Source organism: Elaeis guineensis, chromosome 12 (assembly GCF_000442705.2).
Source record: "Elaeis guineensis isolate ETL-2024a chromosome 12, EG11, whole genome shotgun sequence".
NCBI classification, from domain to species: domain Eukaryota; kingdom Viridiplantae; phylum Streptophyta; class Magnoliopsida; order Arecales; family Arecaceae; genus Elaeis; species Elaeis guineensis.
The window spans coordinates 18,263,482-18,274,569 of NC_026004.2; the positions used below are offsets into that span (position 1 = coordinate 18,263,482).

At 37.9% G+C, this 11,088-nt stretch overlaps 1 non-coding gene across 1 annotated transcript; it reads right to left on the reverse strand.

Annotated features, from left to right (window-relative positions):
- Positions 1-597: 597 nt before the first annotated feature.
- LOC140853018 (small nucleolar RNA R71) lies at positions 598-704 on the reverse strand. Its single transcript, XR_012136096.1, has one exon. It is a non-coding gene; the product is annotated as a small nucleolar RNA R71 (small nucleolar RNA).
- Between the last annotated feature and the right edge of the window lie 10,384 nt (positions 705-11,088).

The window sequence follows — 11,088 nt, forward strand, 5'->3', positions numbered from 1 at the left end:
TTTCACTTGTTTGAAAAAAAAAAATATTAAAATTTAAATTAATTTGGTTACTTTTTTTTTAGATTTAGGACTCCTTAGGATCTTCTCTTTAAAATTTTTTCTCTTTCTTTTTCTTATACATAAAAATTTTATAAAAAAAAATTATATAAACATCGAGAACCGTACACCTCGTGTGTGGAGAAGAGTGTCGGGTCGTCTAGTTAGAATTGAGTCAATTCCTGTTGTTCCAATGGCTGAACCAATCCAACCCATGACCCTTAAGGATTTGTGTGTCCAGTTGGCTCCATCCAACCATCTTGTATCAGGTTGCCACAACCCACAGCTAACAATTTTGAAATCAAACCTCAAATCATAAATATGCTTTCAAAATTCACAGGATTAGAGGATGCTTATATATTTATTAGAGAATTTGAGGAGGTATGTGCAACCATGAAACTGCAATTAACAGAAGATGAGGTCAAACTTAGATTAATCAACTTTGCCCTTAAGGACAATGCTAAGAAGTGGCTTTATAGTCTGCCAAACTATTCTGTCACTATCTGGGAGGGCTTTGTGAGAATATTTTTAAAAAAATATTTTCTCCATCATAAAATAGCTAGGATTAGGAATGAAATAAATCAATTTTACCAACTAGCTGGTGAATCATTTTGGAAGTACTTTGATCGTTTCAAAAATCTTTTGACCCAATGCCCACACCATGGAATAGAAACTTGGAGACTATGCCAGATCATCTATGAGGGGTTAGATTCAAACTCAAGAACCATGCTAGAGTCCATGTGCCAAGGCCAATTTATGGACAAAGAAACTACTGAAGCTTGGCAATTCTTAGAAGACCTAGCCGAGAAAAATTTACAGTGGGAAACAACTAGGGAACCTGATAAAGCTACACCTTCAAGAGGAGGAATGCATCAAATTCAACCAACCCTAGCATCAGAGGCCAAGATTGCAACCTTAACACGTAGATTGAAAGCCTTAGAATTACAGAGACCAGCCAATGTAAATCAAATATCTGCACCTATGTGTAAAGGGTGCAATGCACCAGACCATGTCTTAGAAGAATGTTCCTACTCGAATGAGTGTGCACAGGTGAATGCCACCTATCAAGGACCATTGAACAATCCTTATGCACCCACATATAATCCAGGTTGGAGGAATCACCCGAATTTCTCATGGTCCCAGAATCCTAATGTAGGCAATCCAAATTTCAATCAGCAAAATCTAAGGTCCAACCTAGTAATGAACAACCCGCCAGGCTTCCATGATAATGATAAGAAAATTACCTCTTTAGAGAAAAGCCTAGAAGCCATGATGAAGACACATACCAGCTTTATGCAAACCACGGGTCAACTCATAAATAATAACACCCAAACTATAGCCCGTCTGGAAATGCAAGTAAGTCAGCTGGCTTCGACCATTAGTGAACGAGAACATGGTAGGTTACCTAGCCAATCTGAGCCAAATCCTAGGAACCAAAATGGTCCACGACCCCAACAAGGAAACCAAGTTAATGGTGTAAATGCCATTCATACCTTAAGATCAGGAAAATAAATAGACAATAAGGTAGTTGCACTTGATGATATAGATGACTCATCTGCCGAGTCACCTTCTAAAACTATTACCTTTCAACCTCAAGCACCAGAAACTGAAAATTCACCTAGTCCAGTACTTAAAAGTCCTAGAGCTCCTTTTCCAAACAGACTGAAATCTAATAAATCTGAACATTTAGACAAAATTTTAGAGGTATTTAAACAAGTCCAAGTTAATATTCCTCTTTTAGATATAATCCATCAGGTTTCAACTTATGCCAAATTTTTAAAAGATCTCTGCACTAGAAAAAGGACCACTAATATACCAAAGAAAGCATTTTTGGCTGCAAGTGTTAGTTCATACCTATCTAGCCATGTGCCAATTAAATATAAGGACCCTGGAGCTCCAACAATTTTTTGTGTTATTGGAGAAACCAATATAAAAAAGGCCTTGCTAGATCTAGGAGCTAGTGTGAATATCCTTCCATATTCGGTGTATGAACAACTAGGATTAGAAAAACTTCAACCTACTGGGATCACATTACAGTTAGCCGATAGATCTCTCAGGATCCCTAAGGGAATGGTCGAGGATGTTCTGATAAAGGTTGAAAATTTTATTTTTCCTGTAGATTTTATTGTTTTAGAGACTGAGCCAGTTGCGAATCCTAAAGGACATATACCTGTCATTTTAGGAAGACCATTCTTAGCTACGGCCAATGCTGAAATCAATTGTCGAAATGGTCTAATGAAGTTATCCTTTGGGAATATGACCATTGAGCTTCATGTTTTTAACTTAGAACAGGAATCCTCTTCTCATGCTGATGTCAATGTAGTCCAAGATGGTATTTATGAATCCATTGACATTAGTGATGATGAAGTCGACTTAAAGTCTAACCCCTGGTTAATCCATGAGTCTGAGGATGTCAATGAAATACTTAAAGAAAATCAGATTAATCAGGAATCGATACTTCCTACTGAACCAATCATTGAGATGGTGAACTCATCACCTAAACCATCGATAGAGGAAGCACCCATTTTAGAATTGAAGCCCCTCCCAGAACATCTCAAGTATGCATATCTAGGACCCAAAAAAACTTTGCCTGTAATTATTGCATCAGACCTAGATCCCAAGCAAGAAGAGGAGTTATTGTCAGTTCTAAAAGCAAATCAAGAGGCAATAGGTTGGACCATTGCAGATATCAAAGGAATAAGCCCTTCTATAGTTCAACATAGAATATACTTAGAGGAAGAGGCTAAACCAACAAGAGAAGCCCAAAGAAGGCTTAATCCAGTTATGAAGGATGTAGTTAAAAAGGAGATTCTGAAACTCCTAGATAGTGAAATAATTTATCCTATTTCTGATAGCTCTTGGGTAAGCCCAGTTCAAGTAGTACCCAAGAAATCTGGGGTAACAGTGGTCCAAAATGATGCAAACGAACTTATCCCAACTAGGACCCAAACGGGATGGAGGGTCTGTATAGACTATAGAAAGTTGAATGCTGCGACAAGGAAAGATCACTTTCCTTTGCCATTTATTGATCAAATGTTGGAAAGACTAGCCGGACAAGAGTTTTACTATTTTCTTGATGGATACTCCGGTTACAACCAGATTCCCATAGCCACTGAAGATCAAGAAAAGACTACATTCACCTGTCCATTTGGTACTTTTGCCTATAGACGAATGCTCTTTGGACTATGTAATGCACCGGCAACCTTCCAGAGATGCATGATCAGCATATTTTCAGATATGATAGAACGATTTCTAGAAATTTTTATGGATGACTTTTCTGTTTTTGACCTAACCTTCTCCGAGTGTCTGAATCACTTGCAATTAGTTCTAGAATGATGTAAGGAGAAGCACCTAGTTCTCAACTGGAAAAAATGTCAGTTTATGGTCAAACAGAGAATAGTTCTTGGCCATGTCATTTCTAAAAAGGGGATTGAAGTGGACAAGTCCAAAATAGATCTAATTGCAAGTCTTCCACCACCTAAATCTGTGAAAGAAATACGTTCATTTTTAGGTCATGCTGGATTCTATAGAAGGTTTATTGCCAACTTTAGCAAAGTAGCACGTCCATTGACTAATCTTTTGGCAAAGGATACCAAATTTGAATTTACTCATGAGTGCTTGGAATCCTTTGAATTTCTAAAAAATGCACTTGTATCAGCTCCAATCATTCATCCTCCTGTTTGGTCTGAACCATTTGAATTAATGTGTGATGCGTCCGATCATGTTGTGGGCGCAATCTTAGGTCAACGAATAAATAAGTTGCCTAGAGTGATATATTATGCAAGTAAAATCTTAAATGATGCGCAGCTTAACTACACCACAACTGAGAAGGAGTTCTTTGCCGTTGTCTTTGCTTTAGAAAAATTTAGATCTTATTTGGTTGGGACCCACACCATTGTTTACACCGATCACTCAGCCATTAGACATCTCCTAGCAAAGAAGGATGCCAAGGCACGCTTAATCAGATGGATTTTGCTCCTTCAAGAATTTGACCTAGAAATTAGAGACAAGAAAGGCACTGAGAACATTGTAGCAGATCATTTGTCCCGAATTCCAGTCGCACCATCTAGTGAACCATCCATCAATGAATCTTTTCCAGATGAGCAACTCATGCCTGTGTCTACTGAACCTTGGTTTGCTGATATTGTAAATTATTTAGCCATAGGTAAGATACCTTCTCATTGGACTAAGCAGGATAAATATAAATTCTTTGCCCAAGTGAAGTATTTCATTTGGGATGATCCTTATCTTTTTAAACAATGTCCTGATCAAATTATTAGAAGGTGTATCCCAGATAACGAAGTCATGAATATTTTATCTTTTTGTCATGATCAAGCATGTGGGGGTCACTTCGCGTCTAAAAAACTGCTGCTAAGGTTCTCCAATGTGGTTTTTATTGGCCCAATTTGTTTAAAGATGCTCATGAATATTGTAAAAATTATGCTCAATGTCAGAAAATGGGTCGAATCACCAAGCGACACATGATGCCACTCAACCCAATCTTGGTAGTTGAAGTTTTTGATGTTTGGGGGATCGATTTCATGGGACCATTTCCAAATTTCTTTGGAAATGAATATATTCTAGTAGCAGTTGATTATGTTTCAAAGTGGGTAGAAGCAATTGCATGTAGAACACCCGATAGCAAAATGATCATTAAGTTTCTTAAAGAAAATATTCTCTCCCGTTTCGGTATTCCTAGGGCAATCATTAGTGATCGGGGAACCCATTTTTGTAACCGACCTTTTGCAACATTGATGAAAAAGTATAATGTCACCCACAAATTAGCCACACCATATCATCCTCAAACTAGTGGGCAAGTTGAAGTGTCAAACCGACAAATCAAACAGATCCTGGAAAAAACTGTTAGTGCCAATAGAAAGGATTGGTCTTTGAAATTAATTGATGCACTTTGGGCATACCGAACCACTTTCAAGACCAATCTAGGAATGTCTCTTTATAGGATTGTGTTTGGTAAACCATGTCACTTGCCTATTGAGATAGAACACAAAGCCATGTGGGCCATCAAACAACTAAATACAAATTTGAACGACGCTGGAAACCATAGGAAGCTTCAATTGAATGAATTAGAAGAACTTAGAAATGAAGCCTATGAAAATGCAAGAATATACAAGGAACGAACCAAAGCATTTCATGATCAATCAATTATAAGAAAAACTTTCAATATCGGACAAAAGGTGCTCTTATATAACTCTAGATTACATCTGTTTCCAGGAAAGCTTAGGTCTAGATGGACATGACCATTTTTAGTAAAGGAAGTCTTTTCATACGGAGCTGTTGAGATTGAAAACCCAAGTAATGGTGTTATCTTTAAAGTTAATGGTCAACGATTAAAACCATTCTTGGAATTACCTGTCAAGACTGTTGAAGATGCCATGGTTCTTTATGAACCAACTTATTCTGATTAAGTTGCTTCGAGATTTGGTCTGGCTGAAGACATAAAACTTAGCGCTTCTGAGAGGCAACCCAGCTTATTTAATTTCTAATGCTTTCTTTGTTTTCAGTTTGCTTAGGACAAATAAATTAGATAAACTCCATTGGGGACAATGTCGGTCAAGTTGAGGGGAAAGCTTGAACAAAATCAGGTGTTATCATTTTCTTTTCCTTCCACTATGAGTTATTTCTTACATTTAATATATTATGTAAAAAAATAAAAAATAAAAATATATATATATTTATATATGAAATAAATTAATCTATAAAAGAAATAAGAGTAAGTTAGAAAGTATTTGCTAATGTAGTGAGTCACGGAGAAGATTAGCTGGTTAGACTCTTGGTGGCTTAGATCATTTAAAGACTATTAGCACTTCCAATTGCACATGCACACTAACAAGGTAAAATAGGTGTTAATTGTAAGGCCAATCAAGGATTTGAGTATTATTTAAATTAGATAATTTTTTCTACACTCTAATTGAAGAATTTGAATTTAAGGAAAGAGCTACCTGCCTGAAATAAAATGCAAAATACAGAGTAAATGTGGATTGCCCTAAGCCTAGTAATCGGGTCTCTTCACCTAAGTCAAGTATTGAGATTCGCATCAAACGGTGGTGGGAAGACCAGGATGCTCAGCAAAAAAAAAAAAAAAAAAACAGTGTGAAAGCTACCTTAGTTCTTTGTTTAATCTGGGGTGTATAGAAAATTAATCGAACTAAATTATGAAAAATGATACAATTGGCCTGTACAAGTTAATACTGAAATACTAAGTTAGTTATCACTCACACAAGTGCTATAAAACTTTAAGTGTACTCTAAGAAAGCTTCTAAGTAGACTGACTACCGATTCTAATTCGAAGCTCATTACTTAGTAATACTAGAAAACTTCTTGAATTTCGATCTTAAATTAATTTGCAAAGGAAGGATCTTTTTGGAATATGATCTTATTTTGGTACATTGCTAAGGGACTAGCAATGATTAAGTTGGGGGGTGTGATTTATGTCACAAATTGACATAAAAAGTATCAATTAATATCTAAATTATCTAACTTTATTAAGAAATTGATACTTGTTATTATATTTTGCAGAAGAAGAGATCATCAATAGAAAGAACAAGGAAAGAGGATTCCAACGGCATAAATTTTATGCAAAACGGAGTTAAATTGACCCAGGAATTGAAGAATGAAGAAAGAAGACTCAATTGGGTCAAACCCGAATCAAATCAGATCAAAATTGGTCAAAAATCAACTGATTTGGTGATCTGGTTAGCCGCCTGGTCCACAGCAACAGGCGCATGGACCATGGACCCATCGGCGCACCATAAACCCCTCTAACAACCCTCTAAAACCTCTTAGTCCCACATCTAAAGTTTTGAAAACCTTATAACCCCCAAATGCCTATAAAAAGCCCCCAAAGGCCCTTGTTTTATAAATTCTTCCTTCCGATCAAGCTTGTAACCCTAGATAGTGGGGTTTTTAGCTCTCTTCTCAAGCCTCGAGCTTTGAAGTTTTTGTAATAAATTTTTTTTATATAAAATCTTATTTTTATGCAATTTCATCTCTTTACATTATGCAATTTATTTTTCTTGCAATTAGGATAGTTTAATTTATGCAATTTAATTTTATGCAATTAGGTTAGTTTAAATTATGCAGTTTAAATTTATGCAATTAGGATAGTTTAATTTATGAAATTAGGGTAGTTTATTTTTTCTGCATTTAAATTTTGCAAGTAGATTTAGATCATGTCTAGCTAAGCATCCCTTCTAGGGTTTGCGATGAAGCTAGATCATGAGTAGGGATTTTACATAGAGTTCTTTCTTTTTCTTAGGTTTCTTTTTCTTCCTCTTTTGTCAAGAATTTTTGATGAACTACAGTTGGGTCAGAGTCCCTTCATAGTTCATGCTTGATCCAGTGCATAGGAGGAGAAAATCCTAAGGGATCCTAGTTACTACTCCCCTGTAAAGAATCTTGATGGGTTATCGTTGGGCCTTAGTCCTTCATAATCTATGCTTGGGAAAGACAAGAGGAGTAGTCGTTAGGATCAATAAGAAAAATTCTATGTAGAATTCCCTAATCTAGATCTAGTGGATTCAAAAACTCTAGATCCTTAGTCTTATTGTCTTTAGCAAACAACTTTTGACTTTTGATTTTCGTTAAAGCTCGCTTGAGCATAGATTTGAAAATCATTTTTAAACCAAGTCTCTGTGGGATCGACCCGTACTCGCTGGTCGTGCTACTCTGCACACCGTGCGCTTGCGATTTTATTTACAAATTTTAAGATTTGCACATCAATTATTAAAAAAAAAAAATTTATAGAAAGAAATGAACATGAGACACCTACATGACAGATACGTACATGCGTGTAGCAACTTCATTGATAAAGGTTCTATTGATACGATATTGATAATTTTGATTAGCACCTTTTAATCTGTTACATATTCAAAATTAATTTTTGATAATTATATTCAAAATTATTTTTGATTATTAAATATTTACATCGAATTTTTAGTATGGTGATTAGCTTGGCTGTCAAGATCTCGAACTTCTTTGCATGGTAGAAAACAAACCAAAAAAAGGTGGAGACAAATAGAGGGAGGAAGAGATAGGAATATACAATATAGGAGAGTGAGGTGAGAAGGGATTAGATTGGATCTACCAGTTCAGCGAAATAGACCGATCCTATCAAGAAGTGCCGTATATCATATTAAAAAAAAAATAATTTAAGTACATTAGAATGTCGACTCACCTCTACCTTTATCCCTAGTGAAACCATAGCACCTAGCCTCTATATACCTCCGATGTTCTCCATTCTCTTGTGCCACCGTACTCCGACTCTATTGCCCCTCCATTCTCTAGCTCCGTACATCATCAGCGTCCTCCCGGGCCTCCCTCTCCTCTAATAACTGGAAATTGAGGCCTAATAAACTTAATTTCAAATAAAAGTATATGCAGTGACATTAACTTCAAAAAATAAACTTCTAATAAATCTCTAATGACTTCAAATAGAGACATAAAGTTTCATTATAGGGAGCTGGTCTAGGGTTCCGATAGAGCTGCTTAGGATGAGACGAAGAGGAGAGCTTGGGAGGATGCTAATAACGTACAGAAGCTGAAGAATAATGGTACAAATGAAGAGAGAGGGCACAGTGGTTTCAAGTGGGAGGGGAGGACCTGGGAGGACATTGATGACACATAAAGCTAGAGAATGGTAAAATAGAAGCTAAAGGCTATCATCGCACAATGCTAGGGAGGAAGAAAGAGGGGACTGATGCCACTCAAGATGAAGAAGAGGATAACTCAAATTCTCTCTCCTTTGATCTTGGGAGGATGACTCCAATGCACAGGAGTCCAAGACTGATGGTGCACACAATCCTAGAAGACGGCCGATGTTGCGGTGGGATCCAATAACAACGCTGGAGAAAGGAAAAGAAGTTTAATATCGTCTAGATTAGAGTTAGGACTTCATCTTCATTTCGGCATTCCTCTCCCCAACTTCTCATTCTTCTATGACGTTGGTCTCCTCATCAACACACCTCTCTGATATCTCCATTGTCGGCATAAATAAAAGATGGCGGGTAGTCAACCACCAACCATTCCAATCCTCTTTCTCTTCCTCTTCTCTCTTTTTCTCTCTCTCTCTCTCTTGCAAGATCTCAATAGCTAGCCTATGAGAGGTGTTAAGATACCTCCTTCCTCTCTCTCTCTCTCTCTTCCCTCCTCCGCCCACCTTGTTCACTAGAGTTGGGCGGCAGACTAGTAATCCTCTCATCCAAGGGTGGGCCTAATCGATTATTGTCGAACAAATACTAAAGCATCTTGAGACTATGCACTATCAGGATCTTTCTTCTAGATGATCCAATGAAACTAAATGATCCTATTTAATTTGATATTTTAATACTAAAGTTGTGCACGATTCATTGATAAGGAAATTTGGTTTCACTAGTCACGGCGCTCCTAGCTGCTAAAGATTTTGCATACGAGACAATTTAATAATTTTTTTTTAAAAAAAAATCATGATAATGTGTTGCCAAAACGATAGAGCTGAAGAGTAGTTTACAATTAAAATTTTGACTTAGATAAAGAGAAATTAGGATTGACAATGGAATAGTGGCAAGTAAACCCAAATTAGGAAGGGTGCCAAGGTTAAGAACTGGAACCTGTTTCATGAACATATCTTTAAAGGCATTATAAAAATTAAGAAGTTGGCAAATATTGATACGGGAGTGATAGATGCGAGTTCGAGTCTAATAGCAGAACAGGCCTCCACCAGGTGCAATTGGACCGTGGAAATCCCACGGTGAATAACACGCCACGCGACCCTTGTATTTTCCCCGGTTCACTTGCACCTCATGCATGCAATAATTTTCCACAGAACAGATAATTAACATACCCTATTTTCTATTTCCTTCACTTTTCGATTCGAGCCAAATGCACCCAGCAAGATACATAGACGCGGCAACACGCTCAGATATGACACTGTAAGAACAGTATTTTTATTAATGAAATAAAAGAATACAAGCTCATACAACCACTACTTAGATTACAATTAGGAGCTCAGAAGGTAGGGGAGGCAACAATGGACACCGCAAGAATCTGCAAAGAAACTGGCCCACTGGATTGTTCTCACCCACCCTCCCAACACTATACAAGCATCCACCCAAATCCCTCTCCGGTGGTTCCAAATGATCAAGCAGCATTGCATTTTCATGGCTCACATTTGGAAGTCCCGACACGATGAAAACACCCCAAAATATACCCAAAACAAGAAAAAATAGTGTGGCGGCGGTTGTTCATGCCATCTAATTACAAGATATATACAAGACTGTGTCAGAGGCCATTGCCCAGCAAAAATGCAAGGCAAAAGGCCCTAACAGACTCCCCCACTTGATCAGATCGACGTCCTCGTCGATGTGCTCTTCTATATGCTTCAACCCGATCCTCCCCGTGCCGTAGCGAATCCTCCGGTTCCCAGCTAGCTTCTGACTCAAGAAGTCCTCTCCACTATACCAAGTATTAGATCTCTTCTGCATCGCTGGGTAAAACTTGAACTCTATCCGCCAGAATGATATCGACCCATCTCTCCAAGGAGGGAAGTAGGGGTTGGACAGCTCGACATATTTCTCATGGGATTCACCTAGTCGATATGGTACGGCTTGAGGCAACTTTCATAGAATACAGGATGCACCTTGAACCATGCAGGAAGTTGCAGTTGGTAGGATACATTTCCTACCCTTCCAATGATAGGGAATAGACCTTCATACTTGCGAACCAGTCCTTTATGCACTTTGCGAAAGAACCGGAGTTGAGCTGGTTGGAGCTTAACCAGCACCATGTCGCCTTGCTTGAAGTCCGTATTGCAATGCCACCATGTCTCCTTCCCTTATCAGCCCACTTCTTCATCTTTTTAGCAGCCTTCTCAAGATATGCCCGTGCAATCTCCGCATTGCGATGCACTCTTTGGCCAAATGGTATGCAGATGGGCTGTTTCCTGTATACCCTACAACCATTGTGTGCGGAGTGGAGGGTTGCTGACCAGTGATGATTTTGAAGGGGCTCTTGCCCGATACAGAGCTCCACTGCAAGTTGCAAGAGAATTGGGCTATA